The sequence below is a fragment of the Anastrepha obliqua genome, chromosome 1, assembly GCF_027943255.1.
Source record: "Anastrepha obliqua isolate idAnaObli1 chromosome 1, idAnaObli1_1.0, whole genome shotgun sequence".
Taxonomy (NCBI): domain Eukaryota; kingdom Metazoa; phylum Arthropoda; class Insecta; order Diptera; family Tephritidae; genus Anastrepha; species Anastrepha obliqua.
In genome coordinates, this window is record NC_072892.1 from 64,107,393 (window position 1) to 64,132,163 (window position 24,771).

General features: G+C 36.2%; 1 protein-coding gene across 2 annotated transcripts in view; it reads left to right on the forward strand.

Moving 5' to 3' along the window:
• Positions 1–10,867: 10,867 nt before the first annotated feature.
• The window catches only part of LOC129253313 (ankyrin repeat and sterile alpha motif domain-containing protein 1B), a 49,857-nt gene continuing 35,953 nt past the window's right edge, over positions 10,868–24,771 (forward strand). For both annotated transcript variants that reach the window (XM_054891620.1, XM_054891621.1), the window contains exon 1: positions 10,868–11,484. The gene's annotated coding sequence lies outside the window, so the exon portion shown is untranslated. The remainder of the gene's footprint in view (positions 11,485–24,771) is intronic.

Below are 24,771 nucleotides of genomic sequence, written 5' to 3' on the forward strand. Positions count from 1 at the left end.
CGGGCTATTCGGGTCATGTTCTTCGATTTCGATGTAACTCAAATATGTTGCTCTCTGGTCAAAATAATGAGACACGTATTTTTTTGTTCGCCCGAAAAAAATTTTTTTCAAGAGTTATCGGCAATTTTGTTTTTCGGCTCAAACTCGATTTTTTTTAATTATATAAGAAAATTTTTTTTTAAATGTCCATAACTTAGTCAAAAATGAACCGATTTTAATAATTCTGGGTTCAAAGTGATCGTCATTACTTACAGGAGCGACTTAATGTAGTAAAATTGCAAAAAAGTAGTTGAAAATTTTTTATTTAGCAAAAAAGAAAAAAAATTGAGATTTTTTCGAAATTCAATATTTCAAAAAGTGTATTTTTTTTTTTTATAACTTTTTCCAAATCAAGAGGACACTTCAAACTTCAATTAAGCTGAATGCCCAGTAGCTAAAATGAGTTGTTTTTGAGTAATGAATTTTTGAGTAAAAAACCTGTTTCGCACTTTTTGTTCTTTGCAAAATAAAAAATTTTCAAATACTTTTTTGCAATTGTTTCTACATGAAATCGCTCCTGTAAGTAATGACGATCATTTTGAACCCAAAATTATTAAAATCGGTTCATTTTTGACTAAGTTATGGACATTAAAAAAAAATCGATTTTGAGCCGAAAAATAAAATTGCCGATAACTCTTGAAAAAAATTTTTTCGGGCGAACAAAAAAATACGTGTCTCATTATTTTGACCAGAGAGCAACATATTTCAGTTACATCGAAATCGAAGAACATGACCCGAATAGCCCGGTTGAATTGAAATGGAAAGCATCAGCAATAATTCAAAAATTAGTGATAAATTTTCGTAAACATATTACACCAATACCTCACTTTGCGTCGTGCTTACGTTCCAAAAACACACAACGCAAATTGAAACGACTCAAAGTGAATTAAGATTTTCTATAACAAACCATGTAAAGTTCGAAGATAGGTTCCAGGGTTAGGAAAACACTACTTTTTAAGAAGAAAATTGAATAAAGTAAACATTTAAAAATAATATAAAAGTTTATTACATATATACCTACATAAAACAAAAAAAAACGTATTCAATTAAAACAAAATAAACTATTCCATTAATTTATAAAAAACAAAATTAAAATGTATGTATCCATAGTGGCTGTTGTCGTACGTCGGCTTTCTTTCACACCAAATTGGTTCAATATTTGCTAACAGCTTTTTTTCAACATAAAATAAATTTTCTTCAGCAGCTAATATTCGTAGCTACCGCCTGGGACACTTTAAAACTCCTTCCGCTATCAGGATCTTTTTTTTTTAATCTCGTCAATCATACACATCGCTTTGGAAATTTGTTTGGAGGTTAAATTTTATTCTTTGGATATTTCTTTTGAATGGTCACTGTCATCTTCTTCATTAGCAAATCGCAATTCCAGTTGCAATAGTTTTTCAATAGAGAATTCTTGGTTGTGCGAGGTTAGCAATTCATTTATGTCACTCTTCTCCATACCATCAAAATTAGACTCTCTAACTAAATTAGGAATTTCATGACAAACAGCTAATGTATCAACTTCTGAGGCGCATATTCGGTGAACATAATCAGGCCATATTTTGCGCCAAACATCATTCATGCAAGAAGGTTTTGTTTCCTCCCACGAATCGGAAATAATTTCTATGGCTTTAATGATGTTGAACTTTTTCCAAAACCCTAGCATGGTAGGCTTATCTTGTCCGCTAGTCTCACTTAAAAGAAGTTTAAATGTTCGTCGAAGGTAATAACTTCTAAATACGGAAATAGTTTTTAAATGATATTTTTTTTATTTTTTGTAATTCTACCAACAGCGAACTTTCCCCTCATTTGGTAAAAAAATTGCGGGTGTAATGTAAAAAAAATAATATAACTATGCCAATAAATAAATTGAGAAAATGTTTACCTTTTTTGCAACCAGAAAAAACACGTAAAAATTTATATAAATTTATTATTCTCTTTAAAAAAGCACAACACACTACGTAATTGAAACTGAACTCTAAAATTAGCAAAACAAAGTGAAAATAAAACTGTTTTAAAATTGCATTGATTTTTACTTAAAAAGGGGATCCCAGAGTTTTGATGGCATGGCGCAATTAGAAACAACAGTGTTGCCATCTTTTAGAAACAAAAGAAAATTAAAAAAAAAAGAAATTAAAGGCTCGAACCCAAAACAACGCAACCTCGAAAGTTTAACGACGCACAGTGAAAATTAGTACTAATTAAGCAGCGACGCAACTTCGGGAAAACGCAAAACGAAACCACGCAAAGCGAGGTATTGGTGTATTTACCAACAACAACTGATAGAGAAAGGAATCACTGTCAAATTAAATATCAGAATGAGCAAATAACAAAAAAAAAGAATAACAAAGGGGCAGACCAGCCGAACTGTTAAATTAAATTATATTTCCACAAAGTAAGTCAACGCAACGAGCGCTGGACTAGTGCGCAATCGTGCAAAGTCACGGGATCCTTCTGACCACGGGTAGATCGGGGGCGCCCGAGCGAACTTCTAAAACTAGCAAATCCCCCTGCTTGATTATTTTCCTTCTGGAATGAAAAAGGGGAAAACATAGAAAAGAAATTAAAAAAAAATTAAAAAAACGAGTGCATATAACCACTACGTTCTTTTAGTTGATCTTGGGTTAGTCTGAAAGTGGGAAAATATAATTAATTCTTCTATGTTCCGAATTGATTATTTACTACCATACAACACGAAAATATCCATTTCTCGGAAAAACTAGTAGGAAGGATTCTGACTGTTCCACATTTTCTCTCTTTCAGTGCTCTAGAAACATACCACGCAACAAAAATTTCAGTCATATTTTGGAGGCATTTAATGATCCTTCAGTTTCACTCTGCACGCCAAAGCAATATTTTCTAATGTACAAATTGTTTTCTTTTTTCAAACACTGTTCAACTCGAGGAGCTTATCGGGCAACAAATGAACTTTATGTCCATGTTCCTTTATCGAGCGACTATTTCGAAAAATTATTAGCGATTTTCGCAATATAACACAAGATTTGTTAAAAACCCATTTCACCTCAGTTCGGTAGCCTTATTGGTTCATACCGCCTTAAAACTGATAACAATAAGAAAATCGCAGTCAATGGTGAGTGGTATAAAGACACAACTACTTTTTCATACCTCAATTCAAAGGCATTAATATTATAGAAATCTTGTTTCAGTTTTGTTTTACGCACAGTAGTCCAGTCAAAAGAAGATTTAACTTAGTAATTTTAGGAGTATGCGAGTTTATGGTTTTATTATGTAAAGCCCATCACTGTGAACTTAAGTTTGAGTTTTCGGGGTCGGGGGTTGTGTCCCGCGGCCGCCATCTTGGAAATAAGGGTGCAACTGGTTTTTTGCGTTTATCTCGTGAATTCCGAAAGTTACGAACATTTTGTAAGATACTTTTTTGTAGACAATATTATTATCTACAACTTTCATTCAAAACTTTTTATTGTAAAATTAATAATAAAAAAGTTATAAACAAAATTACGCGAAAAATTAAGGGATGAATTGTTTTAAAGCGTAATAACTTCTTTTTTATAGATTTTATGGAAAATATACTTTAGAGCTTTTTTATAGAGCATTCTTTTGTGAACATTTTTGTCTGAAAGTTTTTTCCGCTATCTTTATTTAGTCGTATGATTTTGAGCTGCCAAGCGGAGCAACCAATACATTAGCGAAGCGCGTACATGATTACACAGGCCGACAAAATTTAACCAACATTCAGACCCAGAAACCAGACTATATATTTCCAAAGGTTTATGATGAGCTAAATCCAAATCTGGCCTCAGAATTGCTCTATCAGCTCTGGTTTTCGAGATATCTTAACCTAAAAGTGCAAAAAACACCATTTTTGCCCATATTTGAGGTTATGTAGCCTTGCAGATGTTTTCTTTCACCAAAATTAAAGGATGGCATCTTTAAATACAAGCCGTTTTTTTTGAAATGGCGTTTTGTTTGCTCAAATATCATTTTTTTTCGCAGAGATATCGCATTTTGAAATTTTCATGTTTCTAAATTTTCCTACACCTGAAAATCGATTAAGATATATTAACATAGACATGATATAGTCGATTACTAATTTTCTTGAATTGAGTCTTATTTTTCTTAAAATTTTGTCTCACACCATAAGTGTGCTGACTCACCACACCCCTACACTATCTAACCTTTGGGTACCGAGTCACACACAGCCCTAACCCCTAGAAACCACCCCTATCATACCGCGAGCAGGCTAACCCACTTAATCGCAAGCAGGTTTACCCACAAACTCCAAATTTACAAACTATTAATCCATATATTTCAGGCCCTCAAACCCAAGAAAATTAGTAATCGACTATATCATGTCTATGTTAATATATCTTAATCGATTTTCAGGTGTAGGAAAATTTAGAAACATGAAAATTTCAAAATGCGATATCTCTGCGAAAAAAAATGATATTTGAGCAAACAAAACGCCATTTCAAAAAAAACGGCTTGTATTTAAAGATGCCATCCTTTAATTTTGGTGAAAGAAAACATCTGCAAGGCTACATAACCTCAAATATGGTCAAAAATGGTGTTTTTTGCACTTTTAGGTTAGGATATCTCAAAAACCAGAGCAGATAGAGCAATTCTGAGGCCAGATTTGGATTCAACGCATCATAAACCTTCGGAAATATATAGTCTGGTTTCTGGGTCTGAATGTTGGTTAAATTTTGTCGGCCTGTGTAATCATGTACGCGCTCCGCTAATGTATTGGTTGCTCCGCTTAGCAGCTCAAAATCATACGACTAAATAAAGATAGCGGAAAAAACTTTCAGACAAAAATGTTCACAAAAGAATGCTCTATAAAAAAGCTCTAAAGTATATTTTCCATAAAATCTATAAAAAATAAGTTATTACGCTTTAAAACAATTCATCCCTTAATTTTTCGCGTAATTTTGTTTATAACTTTTTTATTATTAATTTTACAATAAAAAGTTTTGAATGAAAGTTGTAGATAATAATATTGTCTACAAAAAAGTATCTTACAAAATGTTCGTAACTTTCATAATTCACGAGATAAACGCAAAAAACCAGTTGCACCCTTATTTCCAAGATGGCGGCCGCGGGACACAACCCCCGACCCCGAAAACTCAAATTTAAGTTCACAGTGATGGGTTTTACATAATAAAACCATAAACTCGCATACTCCTAAAATTACTTAGTTGGCTATTTTTTTTGTCTCTTTTGACTGGACTACAGTGGGAGCGTTTCGTGCAAAAGTTGCCAACAAATTTAAAAAATTGGTATGTAAGCTTCTCCAATTGGCATTAAAAAAGGCTTTAATATGAAGAATCTAACAAAATCAACCCAAAAATACGCCAAAGCTTATATATCCCTCAAAAATCTCTTGTATTCACGAAATCATCATTGGGCGCTACAACTCTGTGTGAACTTTGGCCGGCTGCACAAAATGTCTCCATTTGCCCCGATCCTTGGTAGAATTCTTCCAGTTGCTGGCCTTGAGTTTCTGAATGTTGCCTTCTAGTTCGTCAATCCATCTTGATCTTGGCCTCCTTCTTGCTTTCGTTGCAAGTGCTTTAGCGTCAACTATTTTTCGTTGAACTCTCGTGGGGTCCATTTTTATGGTAGAGTCTAGCACTCTTTGATGAACCGCACAACATTTTCCCCTTTTATAAGTTGGTCCAATTCATTTCATTGACTGTACCGAAGATTAGACTCAACATTTTTCTCTCGAATACTTGGATTTTGTTTTTGTTCAAGACTCCGTAGCAAAGAACTGGTCGGGCTATAGATTTATAAAACGAAATTTTGCAAAATCTATTCAACAGGTTTGATTTAAAAAGTTTAATAAGTGAGTAGAATGCTCTATATGCTGCTTGTATTCTTTCGTGGATTGTGATACTCATTGGGTTGTCGTGGCTAAATTAAAGCTCAAATACGTGAAAGTTTTCACCGCTTCAAATTCATATGCCCGAGTTTGATTGTACCAAGTACCGCATCGTTTTTTGTGGAGATCAACATATACTTTGCCTCCCCTTGTTTATTCTGAATCGAGTTTTACCGGTTGCTTTTTCTATATCACAGAAAGTATTTGATAATGCATTCAAGTTCTTGCCGATTATCGCAATATCATCCGCGTACGCGTATATTTGTGTTGTTATGTTAAGTATATTAGATGGCCAGTTCTTTTTGCATCAGTCACTTCGCCCATTGTAGAAGATTAAAAATGGTTGAAGAAAGAGTGTCATCTTGTCTAAGTCTGGTCCGTATTTTAAAGGCCTCAGATAATCTGTCTTATGCCAAAACTATATAAAATAATGTAATTACTGAGTTTTACTAAAGTCTGCTCGAAACTACGTCCTTAACGAGTGCCCAACGTCCCTGCCCATCAAATGGATAATGCATTAAAAAAAAAGGCAAGTGACTGACGAAACTGACTGTTGATGAAACATATTTGAGGTCATTTTTTTAATATTTTCTTAAGCATTAATATTATTGAAACCGTTCGTTCCGGGGCATTATATTTGACTGGAAAATCACCACCAGCGATTGTTCGTGAGCTCGAGCACCTTAAAGTAAATAAAGTTTTTGTTTATCGCACCATTTCTCGTTACAATGAAATTGGTAGCATCGTGAAACGTCACGTGAAATGGTTTAAAAAGTGAAGAAGCGACTTGAGCTAAATCCCAACGAAGTGTCAATCAAAGGGCGAAAGAACTGAAAATATCTGACCGTAGCATCCGCCGCATACTGAAAAATGATCTCAAAGTCAAACTTACAAGATCCAAAAGGCGCATGATCCACCATCAAAGCAGCAACAAGCCACACTTGAGAGAGCGAAGGAGTTGCTTCGCTTGGCCAAAAGCGGTCAATTTCCGAAAATAGTGTTTTCTGACGAGGAAAATTTTTAAATTGAGCAATTCGTAAACTCCCAAAACGATAGGATTTATTTTTACCAACCGTACATACGAGAATTTGAATCATCGATTAACCATCAGGAGGTGGCACCCAACACAAGTAATGGTTTGGGCCGCTGGAACCGCTTATGGGCACTCTCCAATCGTTTTCATCGAGCCTGGCGTCAAGGTAAATGCGAAATATTATCGGGAAAGTATTCTGGAGATTGCTTTGAAGCAGTGGGCAGACAAACATTTTGGTGACAGACGATGGACGTTTCAACAGGACTCGGCACCGTCTCACAAAGCTCGAGTGAACCAAGAATGGCTAAAAAAAAGTTCAGAACTTTATAACGTCCACACAATGGCTCTCAAATTCACTAGACGCGAATAGTGTTGAATCGGCGCACATAATTCACTTTACTCTTTCGAGAACGCTCTAAATTTTACTGAGAAAATCGCATTCGAATGTTTTTTGATCCATTGTTCCATTCTGAAGCCCAATACTGCTTACACTGCCGAATGAGATACCTAGGGCTTCTACTAAATCTCTTTCAGTCACTCAACGATTTCTCAATATGATATCCTGTATTTTTTCTACGATACGAATCCGATGGATTATTCTCTTTGGGCCATTTTGGAAGCAGGGTCCGAACTAAAATATTCACCAGTCTTGAGGCGCTGAAACAAACCATTGTCCACGAGTGGGCCAAAACACTTGCAAATCACATTTGGGCAGCTTCCGACTCGTTTCTGGACCGTCTCAAGGCAAAAGGTCATATCGAGCAAAAGTAAATGGATTCTTAATTTTGTATTATTTTCACACATTTTTTACTTTTTTACTAATTGAATAAAAGTATGGCTTTTTTAGTTGGTTACACTTCGAGTGGCGGACCCTGCACTGCGCTGCGCAGAGTAACCTACATGGCACCACACCAGCTGCTCCTCTCACCCTTTCGTAATTTCACGACCCACAGCTTTCGTAGTTAGTTCGAAGTTAGCCTTTTGAGTGTTGCCTATAATTTTCATTAAAACCCATGCATTAAATTTTGAATAGCACCGTCTTTCTTTTCAAAAAATCTTTAACTTAAATTAGCCAACCTATTGAGGCTTTCCATTGCTACCACGTTATCGCTGATAATGTCAACAAAACTGTCAAATCTTCTCGGAAAAAGTGATGTAACTCCCTTAACTTTGCTCTGATTGGCCTGAAACTTTGACATATCACCTTCCAGTAAAAGTGCTACAACTCACTCAGCTTTGCTCTGATTGGCTTGAAATTTCGACACGTAATTGCAGAAGCTTCAGCCCTTCTAAATTTGCAAAAAATCATGAAAACCGGTTGTCAAACAACAAAACTGTCAAATCTCAGTAAAAGTGCTTTAGCTCGCTCAGATTTGCTCTGATTGACTTGAAGTTGGAACACCTCATTGCAGAAGCTTCAGCCCTTCTAAATTTGCAAAAAATCATAAAAACCGGTTTTGCATAAGCTTAAAAAAATACCCTATCACAGACGCTAATTTTACTTTTTTCCATTAAGAGGTATTATTCCCGTAAAAGATCAATGGTTTCGTTACTTATGTGGCACGTAGCGCCGTCTTGTTGAAAATAAACATTGTCCAGATCAATACCATCCAATTTCGGCCATAAAAAATCGTTTATCGTCTCTCGATATCGCAATTCATTCGCCGAACCTGTTGCTCCAGCTTTAATTTTGAAAAAGTAAGGTCTAGTGACTCCGCCGGACCATAAACCGTACCAAACTGTCACACGTTGAGGATAGAGAGGCTTTTCAACAATAACTCTTGGATTTTCTGAGCCCATATACGGTGTAATGACGTTTGTGGAATGCCTAATTCCAAGGAACGACGAGGAAAGGACAAACCTGGGTTTTCTTCAACAATTTCGCCTACAACAGCAATATTTTTGCATGCAATATCACTAATTTGTCCTAACTGCTCGATTTTTTGCACCAATGTCTGTATTGCGGTCCGACAAGGTGCTTCACGATGACCCAAAAATGTTCGAGTTTTACGAACTGTGTCTGCCAAATATTCACCATTTTTATAGTGAATTTTAATAAAAAGTGGCATCTATTGAAATAGCAGGCTATTCAAAATAGCACCTGTTATTGGAAAACCCTGTACAAGCACAGGAAAGTAACAATACTCCATTAGAAATACTCTTTTTAATTCTAAATTTGATTTAAAGCTATTGTTACTCAATAATACTATGAATTTTATTAAAATTCTATTATTACAATTGTTCTTCTAAACGTTTGTAATTCCGTGCGAGACGAACTGTCAAAGGAGCGATAGTGAGAAAAGAATAAAGTGAAACCGAAACAACCCAGTCAACCAACAATGAGGTTCAATAGAACTTTTGTAATTTTTAAAAGTATTAAATTTACCTCTGGCCTTCGATAAAATCATTATTTTCAAAAATAGTGAAAATTTGGACTAAAAAATCGCGATAAAAAGATATTCTCATAATATTTAATATTTGGACTAAAAAATCACACGATGAATCGATAAATCATTATTTTCACAAATACTGAAAATTTGGAATAAAAAATCGCGCTAATTTCCAATTGCCAAATTTTCACCTGCGCGTTTTCTTACTTGGGAATTTACAATATGTATATATACATGTTAAAAAATATATATATATTTATATAAAAAGCGCTCTTTAATTTTAAATATATGTATGTATTATCGTAAAATTTATAAGTGACTTTGGCGAAAAATTTATTTTTTTTAATAAAAGTTTTATTTGATAAACAATTTTTTGTTTTTTTGTAGCATCGTGCGATTTTTATTCTAAATCTGAAGAAAACAAAAAATTGTTAATCAAATAAAACTTTTATAAAAATAATAAATTTTTCGCCAGAGTCACTTATAAATTTTACGATAATGCAAATTATCATAAATAGCATAAGTTATAAAACCTAAGCTAAATGCTTGCTGGGTTAACAATTGCTTTATACATTTCTCTTCAACGATATTTCAGTACAAGATGCAAATACGGTCGTAAAAAACCTAATTTTTAAACTTTTCCTGGGAGTTCTATAGGAACTCTAGGAGGTTGGGACTTTTATCGTTTTAATGGTATGACCTTGTTCTTTCTATTAGGCGTGTTGGGTGGTGCCACGCCCCCCTCCCCTTCCGCACCCCATTCAAATATATCGTAGTAGTTATGGAAAGTTTAGCCAAATTAATTAATTTAATTTTAATCCTTTAGTTTTCAAAAATCTAAAAATATGTAAACACTACTGGCATTTTGCTTACTTTGTGACGGAGTCTTACCCTTATGAAATCTACCTGGTACATATTTCTTCAGCCTTATATATGTATACTTCTAGCATTGAAAGCAACCACTTGGCAACCCCAAATATCTTTCACTTGTAAATCCCCAGCTAAGAAGACACTTGTAAACAAAACACTCTCGCTCTCTACCACATTTTGTCATTCTAGCCATTCGTGGCGCGTGCTCTCGCAGTATGTGTGGGTGTTAACGTAGCGCCACACGCGTTTCTGCCTCACACACACGCACACACAAATAGGAAAGCAACAATGATTGGAGTGCGCCCCAACTCGCCAATGCACTTGCCACCAGTAGCGGAACAATTCTACGCTGACGCCGACTCTATCACTACTGTCAACACTACCGAGCCACTGCTCTCAGCACAAGAGTACAAGCGACTCTAAGTATGTACATATGCGCGTGTGTATGTATAATTTCCATCCAATAGAACGCACAACAAATTTGTGGCGCTATGGCGCAGAGATACTCAATCACTGAAGTGTGCATGTATGTGTGCGTAGATATTTACTCATTTGCTCGCTCATTCACTCACTCACTGACACGCCAAGCTGGGGCAGCCTGACACTTTAGTGGAGCAATCAAGATTCAGTCAGTTTTAAGAAGCGTAGCGTCGCGTTATAAGAACAGAAAGAAAGAAATGAGAAAAATGTGCAGGCGAGCATTCAAATAAATGTGAAATAATGCAATGACAATGAAAATGTGAAATGTGAAATAAAAATGCAATAATTGAATGAAATGTGAAAGACGTGAATTAAATAATTGATTTCAATTGAATTAATTAAATGCAAATCCCTTATAGAGCAAACAAAAGCGTGAAAAATTCATGTTTTCCGTGAGTGTGTATATACGTATGTGTGTGTGTGTGTATGCGCGTTGAGAATTGAAGTACTTGAAGAAAATCTTTGCTAGCTGCCTGCTGTTGGGATACACTTTTGGGTGGCGGCGACAACGACACCGACGACGACGACAACGACGCCAACAATAACGACAACGACAACAACGAAGTTGAAGCGCTTGAACCGTATTGTGCTTGCTGTTGTTGTTGTGGAGTAGTATAAGCAAAAAATGTGTATGTGCCAGAAAGTGAAACGAAAACGGGAACACGCCTTTTAAAGCCAGCAAAGCCTTCAGCCATCAGCCACTAGTTTGCTAGCTCCAGCTAAGCCAGCTAAGCAGCGCCCAACCGATAACTGCCAAGCGCAATACGGACAACAAAAACGAGCAGGAATTTCAAGCGCAGCCTTAAATGGTAGGACAGCCTAGAAACAGTAACTGCAAAATTCAAATCGCCAACAGAATAAATAATAGAATACATTTGTAGTTAGTTAGGCAAGTATGTAGATGTATGTGTGTACATATATGTATGTACATATGTGAATGTAGAAAAGTATAAGTCGGTTTGTGCATTTTTGTACATTTTTCTATTACTAATTATTTTAGATGTGTAAATAGTAGCATTCTTGTTATTGTTGTCCGCCCCCCAAGTGAGTCAGTATCAGTGAGGATTTTACAGTTATTTGCATATGCGGTTGCTAAAAACTGAAAATAGAAAACCTAAAACGAACAATTTGCGAACTATCTACGGAAATTTGAATAATTGAATTAATAAATAGTAAGTAGTAGCCTGCGTTATACCCAATGCATGATGGCGAAGGTATTGCAGCAGGTGTTGAGGCAGTACGTTAAGCGCTGATAGCACTACTACAACACTTTATAATATCAAACGTACCAAAATTCGAGTGTAGGTAAACTTCATATACCCATTGCACGTTTTAGTCTTAAGAAAATAGAGAAAATTTATACGAGGTTCGTTTGAAAAGTCCGTGCAAAGTCAGAGAGATGGCACTACTGGCGCGCACCGGGGTTATGTTTAGTTAGTAGCATCTCTTGGAAGAACGAACACAAAGTTTCAGTCGAATCGGTAAATTTCCTTGTGTTTAGCATTCGTTTGATTCGAAGAAGGCGAGTGATTTTCCTTTTCCATTGCAACAACGCACCAGCTCTCGCCTCAGCAGTTGTGTTTGGAAAATTAATGGAAATAGAGTTCCAACTTATTTCACATCCCACCTATTCTCCTGAATTGGCTCGCTCGGATCCCTCGCTCTACTATTTGCTCCACAATTTGAAGAAACGTCTGGCGGGGAAAAAGATTTTATTCAAACGATGAGATGATTGCAGAAACGAATGGCTATTTTTCAGAATTAGACAAATCCTCAACAAACTTGAACAGGGTTGGAGAATGTGTCCAAAAATAAAAAGGTTTACCCTAAACAATAGAGGCCCGCCTTAGCCGAATGGGGTATGGGCTATCGCCGCTCGGCAGGCAATGGCAAACCTCCGAGTGTATTTCTGCCATGAAAAAGTTCCTCATAAAAACCATTTGCTGTTCGGAGTCGGATAAAACTGTAGGTCCGTAAATTAAACATTAAAACGCAAGCCTACAAATAGGAGGAGAAGCTCGGCCAAACACTTAACAGAAGTGAACGCGCAAATTTTTTTGTACTCCAAACAATCAAGTAGTTTTTATTTGTTTTATTTACTTTCAAACGACCCTCGTATAAGTAATATATTTCTAGTTTTCAAGTTGGCGGACAGTTTGCATTTATCATAATTTCTTAAAATTTGAATTTGAATAAAAACTTCCGAAATTTAACCAAATGTTTAATAACATTAAACATTTATGAATTATTTTAAAATTCCTGCTTTTTTCGTAATTTCTGCTATTTTATGAGGTGGGTGGGGTTAAGTTACAGTCTCATAAAACTAGCATTTTAATGAAAACTTCCGAAAATTAATGAAATTTTTAATGAAATGAAATATGTTTTCAGTTAAGGAAACATTTCTGGTATTTTTCGCATTTTTGTTACTTTTTGAGGTTAGGTTGAGAAAATTAATGACATTTCGAATTAAATGAAATATAGGAAAAAATTTTCGTCAGTTTCTCAATTTTTCTTACTTTTTGAGGTTAGGTTGAGGTTCAAATGCATAATCCCACTTGAATCCCACTTGGGCTGCCTTTTATATTTTTTTGCGCCCAATAATGAAAACAATAAAATATTAATGAAAACGGCTTGTTTTTCGAAATATTCAAATAATCAAAATTTTCGGCTCGAATCAATTTTCAAAGCTCTTTTGTCATTCAGAAGTAGATTACCTACAAAATAACCTTTTTAAAGGCTTCAACAGCTACTTCAGGCGTTGAAAAACGTTTACCTAGCATTCTATTTTTGATGTTCGTGAACAAAAGCAAATCATTAGGTGTGAAATTAGAGCTGTAAAACGGATGACCCATTAATTCGAGCCTCTTGTGTGAGCCGATACGTGAGAGCTCGCATTGTCTTGGTGAAGGATGATTAGTATTTAGCGGTTGCTTCTCTTCAATTCTCCGAAAACTTTCGGCAAACAAATGGTTATGTACAATTCACATACCATACTAGTGGTACAGTTGCAATATAACTAAACTTTCCGTAAAAATGGCCGCCTCTTTGCTTTGAAGTGTTTCGTCCATGAACCACTTTGGTTGGAATAAGCTCGTCTTAGAACCCCCGTATTCTCGATTGCTGTTTTGTTTCGGACTCATTTGCATAGGTCTAAGATTCGTTATCTGTTACGATATCTCAGACATGCTTTGAACCACGGCGGCTGAATTGTGTTTTTTCTTGGGCAATTGTCGAATTTTGCGCTATTCAATGAGAAAAAAATCTTGTTGATGGCCAAATGTTCACGAAATATTGAGCGTATTCTGGTTCCATTAATGTCTAAGGATGCCTCTATCTCGCGATATGTCACATGACGATCTTACTTTATCAATTGACGCACAGTATCAATTTTTTCTGGCACAACAACCGTTTTCGTGTGACCTTCACGAAACTCATCCTGCAAGGATCAACGGCCACGTTGGAACTCGTTGCTGCAAGGGTTCCCAGTGCCTAAGTGCGGTACAGGAGTAAGGCAGGCAGACACGTTGTCTACTCTGACCCCAGGCCATGAAATTAAAGAAGTTGATCCATAAAAGCCTACAATTACCAAAGCTTTCCAAATATGTGGCTTCGCTGATGACCCGGTCTTCCGCGCGAGCAAATTTGAGTGTATTCCAAGAAGTATTCCAAGCACTCCAAATGAAATCAAAATTCTTTGAATTAAAGACCAATGAAAGCAGAATGAAATGTCTCAGAAGACTTAAGGGGGTGATAGGGTTTAGCGCTAAAAAACAACACTTTTTTTTTGAATTTTTTACAGAAATATGGCTTAAGATACTTTAATAAAATCAGTTGCATGTTATTGTACATCTTTTCAATAAGTTTTTAAAAAATATTAATAATAAAATATTGACAAATAAGCCCATGACAAAGTTTTTTTGGAGATATGTTTTTCGAGAGGTGCTCTGCGGTACCAATCGGCATTCGTCGTAGAATCATCTGAAATTAAAAAAGTCGAATTTTTCAGTTAAAGTATGACGTAATGCTCCCCCCCCCCACCCCCATTAATAAAATTTTTTTTTTTTTTTTCATTTTTGTAATAGTTTTGGTGGCAAAAAAACGTAAAACGAGCGAAAAATTTCGCCATATTTGTAAGTGAAAAACAACCTTAAAAAAAAAAATAAAAAAAAACAGTGGAAGGGAGGTATTTTTGATTTAGAAAACGTGTGCCAAATTTGAAAAGAATCGGTTTAATAGTTTCGGAGTTGTGATTGGCACCGACTTTTAAGAAGTCGTTTCGGGAAAAACGCGTTTGAAAAAATGACGCCGACAGCCGAGCCCTTGGGAATTGCCAAGCATCTATCGATGCTCCGCATTCGAGGTAGAGTGCCTACAAAGGCTATAACTTTGAGAGTTCTGCTCCGATCCACTTAAAATTTTGACACAACATTCTTGAAATGATTTACTATAAGATGAGTGAAGAAAAAAAATTTCGATTTTGTGACCCTACCCCCCCCCCCCTTAACACCCTGAGCAAAGCGCCAGACTTTATAACTGGTAAACATAAATTAGAGTACGTGAATCAAATTAAATATGTATCTCGGACTACCCGGGTTAAAGTGTTAAAAAGCAAGCTCTTGAGTAGAAGAACGAAAATCAAAATATATAAAACACTGAATCGACCAGTGGCAACATATGGATGTCAAATGAGTACACTAAAAGCAGATACGATTACACAATTATGGACATGTGAAAGAAGAATGCTGGATCCAGTACGGGAAGAAAATAGTATTATATATATCGCATCAGAAATAATAATGAGCTATAGGAATTCCTACAAGGCGAAAACTTTGTGCGGTTTGTTAAATGGCAGCGCATCCAATAGCTAGGACAAGTTTTCAGAATGCCAGATGGGAGAATACTTCGCAAAGTTTTGGATACTCGCATGATTGGAAGAAATCAATGAGGGCGACCCCGGAAAAGGTGGTTAGACGACGTTGAAGATGATCTAAGAAGCATAGGAGTGGCCAACTATCGTAGTCTAGCTACGGACCGAAATGCATGGGGCAAAATTGTGGAGGAAGCTAAGGCTCACACCGAGCTGTAGCGCTATGTTTGACGATGATGATGTATTTCGACACCAAAAGTCGAAGTATTATAAGTTAGTCAATGCACTCCTGTCTTGATAATCTGCGTCGGAACTGGCAATAAATCTTTTGAGCTAGATGAATTTCGCAACTCACTAAAAAAAGAACAGATAAAGCTCTTAAGTGAAAACAAAAAAAAAAATGTTTAATAACTTTTACATATCACTTTTTACTCACTTACACTTTTACATCATCACACGCACAGTTGCAAAGGCGCAAAATATAAAAGGCAACCCTCGTATCATAATTCATTCCACTCCATGCCCCTCTATCTGCCATATCTTATACCAATCCAAAGCATTCTATTTCACGCTATTCCATACTATTCAGTTCTATTCCAGTCCGATTCTTCCCACATTCTTTCTTCATATTCTATTCCAAATCATTGTACTTCCTTTTATTAAATAAAATTATATTCCATTCCGCTTTATTCCATTTCATCATACTTTATTCCACTATAATTTAAGTGAATATGTTGTCATCCACTTCATTGCGTCATAATCCTTTCCATTTTATGCTATTCCAAGCTATTATTCCATTCACTTCCATGCTCATTCCATTCCATAGCATTCCGTTCCTCTCTCCTAAGAATCAGGCCGCTTTATCTTCATTACACTCCAAGCCTTTTATGTTTTGTTTCATTTAATAAAAAATTAATTATATTCCACTTCATTCCATCCTATTCTATTCAATTTGATTAAAATATTTTTCATTCTATTTCGTTATATTTGACTTTATTGCATCTTGTTCTGTTCCATTTTGTCATTATAATCTATTCCACAGCATTTTATTCCATTATACATCATTCCACTCCATTACCTTTCATTTAATTCCATTATATTTCATTGCTTTCCATATATTTCATTCCTTTCCATTAAATTTAATTCTATTTCATTCCATTCCATTATATTTCATTCTATTTCATTCCAACCCATTCTATTCCATTCTATTTTATTCCATCCCATTCTATTCCAATCCATTTCATTCTTCTGCACTTCAATTCAACTTATTTTTATTACATCTTTTTATTGAATTGTTATAATATTTATCATTCTACATATTAGATTACATTTCATTCCATTTCGTTTCAATTTCACTACATTCAGAATGTTTCAAATCCGGTATATGCCTTGACGCTTTTATACATATATATGTAGATGCATTAGTTTGCGTATATATGTAAATACCACAGACAATATCACTTCCTTACAAAAAAACTATTTTCTGTCAAAATAATCGTGAAAAATTGTTTTTCTCGACTCAACTATCGAATCATCAAATTTTATGGATGCCATTTCTTTCTTTGATAAACAGAGCGTAACATTTGTTAGTGGGAGTGTGTATGTATGCCTGTGTGTGTGCAAATGCGTTTGTGTACCTACTCTAGGTCAATATCCTTTGACCCAGATCTAACAATGCTTTTCCGCATCTGAGTTCCTTACTCGTTTTCCCCGCTTTCCCCCGCTTACTATTTGCCATAACCGATGTCAAATTGGTTGGTGGTTATTCACTGGGCATTTCAGAATAATTTCGTGTCACAAATAATTTTATGACAGTAAACCGTTTGCGCTTAAATTACATATCTATTAGTGTTCGTGTCCAATAAATCAAAATTACCGTTGCCTGCCGCCTTCGTCACCGGATATGGCTCGTATACGGAAAGTATATTTGAACTAGCAGCTGCTTGACTGCACCATGATTTCGGTGACCAGTCAATTTGGCTGCCTGCCCGTCTGACAAAAGCAAACAACGCTGCAAAGTATGCTATAGTTATTTGCCTACTTCATTTTTTATTCAGCCAACTATTTACCAAACTGGCAATCTGATGGTTCGTCGATTATGCCAACTGACTATACGAGTGTCTGTCTGTCTGCCGCTCTGCCTACCCAGCTGGCTGTCTGAATGACTATTCTTATCAAAACATGCACAGCGCCATCTATACATACATACAGACACATCAATTTCCATTTTACGCTCAGTGCCGCAGACTCCACACTCCCTCCGTCTCTAATTCTCTGACACTCTTTCTCTCTGAATCGCGCTCTCACTCTATTGCGTCCTTTTCAACAACATTTCGTTTACTTCCCTATCCTCCGTAGTGCCACAAAATTGTTCGTGTAAATGTCCACTTCATTCTAGCGTAGCGTAGAAAATCGTGTTGCATGCAATTTGTTGTCACTTTTATATTACCTCGTGTCCCATTGTCTGTCGTGTGTTGTAGTATCACATTTTTGGGAGTTGTCCCATTGATGCCTCGTATTTGTTAGCCTGCCTCATGTGCTTTTGTTGCCTTTTAGATGTTATTGTTGTTATTTTATTTGGAATTTCCTTTTATCAAAGCACACCTAACCTACCCTTTGCCGAATTTGAGTATGTGTGCGCAGGTTTTACGCACAACAGATACATCTACACTTCACTACACACGCATATACGATTTTTGTGCATACGTTGTAGCGCCTTGCTGTATGCAACGATTGTAGAAATTGCTTCCAATGGCAAAAATAAACTACAAAGGTGTGTTGAGAAGATTATTTTTGTGTGTTCTTAATCTTTCTATTTTCTTGTAGGCTTAAAAAATACAACAACACAAAACATTTATATGTATTTATAGACAAATACATAGAAAAATTCTTTGATGTGTTTATCTCTCTATTTCATACACTGTTTTTGATATCTATAGAGTCGATTTCTCAAATTCAGGGTGAAATAATATAGGTGTGCAAGGCTTATAGATATGTTAAAGATAGAGTATCCCAAAAAAAATTCCCTTTGACAATGAAATTTAATTTTTTTCTATGTTGTTTCTGCAAATAAATAGCTTAAGCTTGAATGATATTTCTGATATGAAATGGTGAAAGATTATAAAAAGATGTATGTGTGTATGGCGTCTAAAATCCAACTATTTTCATTTATCTCCCAAATAGCTGTCATATGTCGGTTAAAGTAAAGGATAGCAAATGCGCTAATAATGCATTTTGAAAGCGACATTTTTTTTGTTTCTACTACTACTAATTACTCTATATATATAATACATGCGCTTAAAAGTCCTGGGTCTAACTAAGAAAACATGTTTTTTTTTTTTAAATTAGCTTTATTCATCAACGTAAATCCCATCCAGAACAACGCAATTATTCCAGCGCCGCTCTAGTATTTCAGTACCACTTTTGTAGACCGATTTATCTCTCGCCTCGCAATAGGCCTCAGTCCTCAGTTTCAGCGATAACCTCTTCATTCGAGCGAAAATTCTTACCGGCGAGCATTTTTTTAGATCTGCGAACAACCAGCAGTCGCTGGGAGCCAAATCTAGCGAGTACGGTGGCTGTGGGAGTAATTAGAAATTCAATTCATGCAGTTTTGCGATTGTTTTGACTTACTTGTGACACGGTGCGTTGTCTTGGAGAAATATATTAATTTTTTTTCTTTGCCACATGCGGACGTTCCCTTGCAATTTCGGCCCTCAAGCGCTCCAATAACACTATATAATATTCTCTGTTGATGGTATTTTCCTTCTCATGATAGTCGATGTATATTACACCACGTGCCCTAAATATCGAGGACATAACCTTTCCAGCAGATTATTGTGATTTCTGACGAGGTTTACCAGTTATTGTCCACTCAGATGACGATCGTTTTGATTTCGGAGTGAAGTGATGGAGCCATATTCCATCCATTGTCACATGTCGATACAAAACTTCCAGTTTATTACATTTAAACATGGCACGCGGCACCCACTTTGAACAGAGCTTTCTCATAGTCACATGCTCATGCAAGATAGAGCCAACACCTTCTTTTGATATCCTTACGATGTCAGCTAACTCTCGCAACTTTACTTTTCGATCATTCAAAACGATTTTGTTGTGGATCTTTTTGATGTTTTCTGGTGTTACCGTCTCATTTAGACGTCCACTGCGTTGCGCAACATCGGTGTCTCTACAACCACGTTTGAAGTTAACAAACCATCGTTTTATTGTTGTTTCTGATGAGCGGAGTCCCCATAACACTTTTCAAGCCATTGCTTCGCTTGAATGGTATTTTTCCTATAAAGAAGCAATGTAAAATTAAAGCACGAAATTCTTCTCGATTCATTGTTTTGAAAATAACAAAAGTAGCATCACTCTTAGCACAATAACTCGCGAACTAATGAATCGAATATCATGCAATTTCAAGAGGGAGATAATAATTCATTTTGATATCTCAATCGCTTCCGGCATTTAAGTAGTAAAAAGATATAATAACATTGATAGAAAGTTTTTATAGAGTTTGATAGAAAGTTTTTATATAGTTTTATAAAGTTTGAATGGGGTTGCCACCTATCTAAATTAATGCAAAATAATTAAATAAGTTACATTAAGTGTTACGTCATGAATAGCCAGCAAAAAATATTTGATAAAATCTTAGTTCAGAAATATTTTCGAATAGGGTTGCCACTTCATTGTTAAACTAAAATATTTTTTTAAACGCTCGACAACACTATAATTTTTGATTGCCTTAATTCGACTTTGCCTTGGTTCTTGGGTTGCAACTCATTATTATTATTGTTGTTGTATCGTCATCGTCTAACACATTTCGACAGGTTGTGTCCCGAAGAACAGGTGGTTAGGTGTGTAGGTTTAAAAGGACATGTGTATAGGTGGTTAGTATTGTGCGGTTTGCCTTCACGTTCTGAGTCGATTCTGGATAAGTGGAAGTTTAACCCATTACAATATCCAGAACGTAAATGAGCCAAAGTTACGCGTGTCTCGTGAGATAGCTGAAGCTCTTCGCCTGCAAGAGGTGGTGGTTGGCCTCCGATAACAGCATTCAGGGGTTGGGAGTTTAGGAAGATGGTAAGAGTCTCCCCATGAATGTCGTTTAGTGTCTGTCTATATATGGTACTGCGCGGTCCAGTAGTTGTAGTTATGTTTTGTCTTGGATCTCGTCAGTGTAGTTGTAGAGATGCCTCCTGACACGCCTGGGAGGGGGCTCAGGCCTTAGCATCCAAGTAGAAATTACTTGCTGAGCATTCTGCTGTACTCCTTAATCGGGAGCACGGAAGTTTCGTTGTGAAGGTGTTGCAGGGGGCCATCAGAATTCATCTCGCGACTGTCCTGATTTCAGTACCTTGGCAGGTCTGGAGCGTTGTCCACGTCGTCTCGAGTCAAGACAGTCAGTCAGACAACAGTTCATGAAATCGATTATCTGACAGATTGCGCGCAATTCAACTCATTTTTATGCAAAAGTGGCATAAAAAAAGATGGACCAACCTAGAAAATAATTAAACTTTATTCTTTATTTACGAGCCATTTGAAGTTGACGTGTCAGTGATTGTTTACAAAAGAAAGAAACGAATATTGTACAGTGACAAAATTGTTTGCAAAAACTTAAAAAAAAATTAAATATGTTAAGGGAATCGTTCCTTCATTTCCAACTGTGTTGCTCTATAGTTGGCAGAGTTTAAACATTTGGACGTCCAAAAAGTACAACGTCAGAAATCATTACCTGTAGGCAAATTATTGATATTGTTTGTGAAGATCCAAGTTTAACTAACGTTATGTTCCCACGTTACGTGATTCGCTCTCTAAGTAATTCGCGAATATCCCTGTTTCTACCGGGCACTCGTCATTCACTTTGGTAGCTCTTCTTATTCTCGTTCTGTGCTTTTTACAACAAAATTCATCCGTCCGTCTCCCAGATAGTCCCAGATAATTCTAAAATAGTTTTTAAAAAATATTTTATAAAAATATTCACAAATTGATAAAAACTTTTCAAAGGGCTTACTCTCTTGCAGATAAAATTTTCAGACTTTGAGAAGCTGCAAGATCGTCACTTCCTCTTTTTCTTTTCGAAAGCTTCTGCACAAGTCATGTGTCTGTATGCTTAGTATGTCTGCCTATAAAACAATACCCAATTATAACAGAAATCAGTACCTAAAGCCATGCTTATTTCGGTTTAAGGGGGGAAGCTGGTCTAGAGCGCAAAAAATTGGCATATTTTATGAATTTATTTTGACTCAACAAAGGAATCAATCGAAAATCTGTGAAATAGGTTTAATAATATAGCTTTCATGGTACAAATACAAAATTTTTCGTCTGAATTAATTTCAAAATGGCCGCTGTCCAGCAGTTCTCCTAAGGCGCCTTTTCTAGTGGGTCCATTGCCGAAGACGTAAACTCCTTAATTTTTGTCCTGGATCAAAAAATAAAATTTTTTTAGTTTCTATATAACAACAGAAAGAGACGTACGTAGGATTTTTTCGATATTTTGTTTTTTCGCGAAATGGTGCACGTTTGAACAAAAAGTTACAATTTTCACTATAAAGAACGACATAAAATTGTTGATTAAAAAAAAACTATGTAATATAAATAAAAAATCCTACGTACGTCTCCGGAGAAAGGTATTTCGAATGTATTGTCAAAATTTCGTAAGAATCGGTAAAGATTTGTTCGAGTTATGTCTTCGGCCAGTTTAAAAAAAGTGATTTCGAGAAAAACGCGTTTAAAGTTGTAAATAGCGTTCGGGGCATACCTGCGAGGCACTGCCGTCGAATGAAAAATTTGGGCATTTAGACATTTTTGCTGGCATCCCTCATTTGGTATATTATTTCTAAGACCCTAAAGCACCTTTTAAGACAAAAAAAATTTTTCGATTTTTTTTAAATTCTAGACCAGCTTCCCTCCTTAAGAAAGATGCTGTGCGTTTCGCATTAAAAGTCTGCCGCAATTGTCGGACGATTCTGTAGGTGGTTTCGCTACGCCACCTTTCATAAGGTTTTCTTAAAAATTTCGCTAAAATAAGTAGCTTACATGTTTATAGTCAACAAACTTTTCAATATTCCCACTATAAAGTGTGGTGTCGAGTCTCGCTAGTTCATTGGCCCTACAATTTTCCTCAATGTCACAATGGCCAGGAACCCAAATTTCATTTGGGCGAGATGACTCGGGCATCTCATTAAGTTATGTGCGGTATTTCATGGTTACCTTGGGGGTTCTCGACTGCCTTGTGAGGGATTTTATCGCCGTCTGGCTGATAGTGGAAATGTAGATACCATTTCTCCGTATCTCTTCACAAAGCACCAGTGTCATGGCCTTAATTATTGCCATCCGTCAATAGTCAAGGAGTCGAAAACCAAAGCAGAACCGCAGATGTACCGAAATATACACCTTCGTTCAGCCTGTTCTTGAGCTTTTAGCCATTTTGTATATATAAGTGCATGGATGGGCTAGCCTCTTCTACAACGTCCTGTTTATACTCTTCGCTTGAGGGTAGGAGGATCGTGAACGTTGTGGTGGCAGTGGTAAGTGGGAGTGTATAGTCCAATACTTCGGAGAGTTCCGAAATAGCGATCAGGATATTTTCGTGACTGCAACTCTTATTTGTTCACTTCTTTAAAGTGTTCAATCTTAATGCTGTGCTGCTGTGCTGCATTTCAACGAGAAGGAAGTACAGTGACGCATATAAAGCTTCCAATAAGTTTCCGATCAAAATTAGCGAAGGCAACCATTTCTTATTAATTCACAAAGAAATTGACACTAAATTACCTTCAAATGAAGTAATTCGCTCTCAAAACCTTGTATTTCGAATTACGTAATTCGAAGAGTAATTGAAGGCAACGAGGCGAACGAGAGAGGCAATTGCGAATGGGAGAGCGAAATACAGGGTGGGCCATATAGCGTTTGCTTTTTGAGAATGGTAACACAAATGACATGTCAAATGTGTTCATAATTTACTTAACGGTTTAACATTTACGAAATGGGACGCTATACGCTTGAACAAAATTGGGAAATATTGAAAACCTATTTCCAAAGTGGTGAGTCTTCTTCTTCTTCCGCGGTTACAGTAAATGGAGAGCGTTACCGTGACATGCTCAACGAGTTTTTTGTTTCCAAAAATTGAAGAGGATGGCATGGACGACATTTCGTTTCAACAGGACGGTGTAACTTGTCACACTGCCAAACTTACACTCGAACTTTTGGCTACCGTTTTTGAAAACCGAATAATCAGCCGAAATTCCGATATCAATTGGCCGTCTCGGAGCTGTGATTTAAGCCCGTTGGTCTATTTTTTGTGGGGAGCCCTAAGGACAACTGCTATGCGAACCATCCAGAGACGATTGATGCCTTAAAACACGAAATCGAAGTTGCCATTCATGAAATTGGAGCCCAAACACTCGAAAATGTGCTTAAAAATTGGGTTGATCGAATGGCCTACTGTAAAGCCAGTCGTGTCAGTCATTTGAGCGGTACTATTTTTTATTCATAAATGACAATGTTCAATATTCAAAATAAAAAAAGTTTGAAAAAATATTGATTAATTTTGTTTTTTTATAGCCGATTCAAAAAGCAAATTTTACATGGCCCACCCTACACTTGCCATGGCGACATAGCATAACCGTAAATAGCTGCTAGCAAAGGCAACTCAGATGTGCCTATCTTTCTACTCCTCATTTCTTTTAAGTAAATATTTTATTTTTGAGGTGTTAAATAAATATGCTTGCAATGGTATGCCGGCATATTTACACCTACTCTAAATAAACCACACCTACAGCATTCCCATAGACAAGTGTTGTGTGTATTAATACTTAAAATCCTCTTCAAAAACTCGCGTGCTATTTTGTTATTGTATCGTCTAATCTGTTTATTCTTAGAATGCCATGGAATGCGATAATTATGTCGAATATTTAGTCGCTTTGTGGCATGCACGCATTTATGGAACACTCCATAGGTGCCACCAAAAAGTGTGGAATTCGTTGTGCTTACATTTTATTCTTCCAATGTATTTATTTTTGCCCGCCTAATATTTGTAGGATAATTCTTTTGGCGGCTGTTTCGTTTCAGACGGCTTGTATTAATCTCAAAGGAAGGCCGAATACACACTCACAAAGAAAAAATAATGAAGGGATTTTTTGGGTGTTCCATGCAATTAATTGATTGTGAATGGGAATTTTACGTGATGCACAAACTACTTTATTATCAAAATATATGCTTACATATA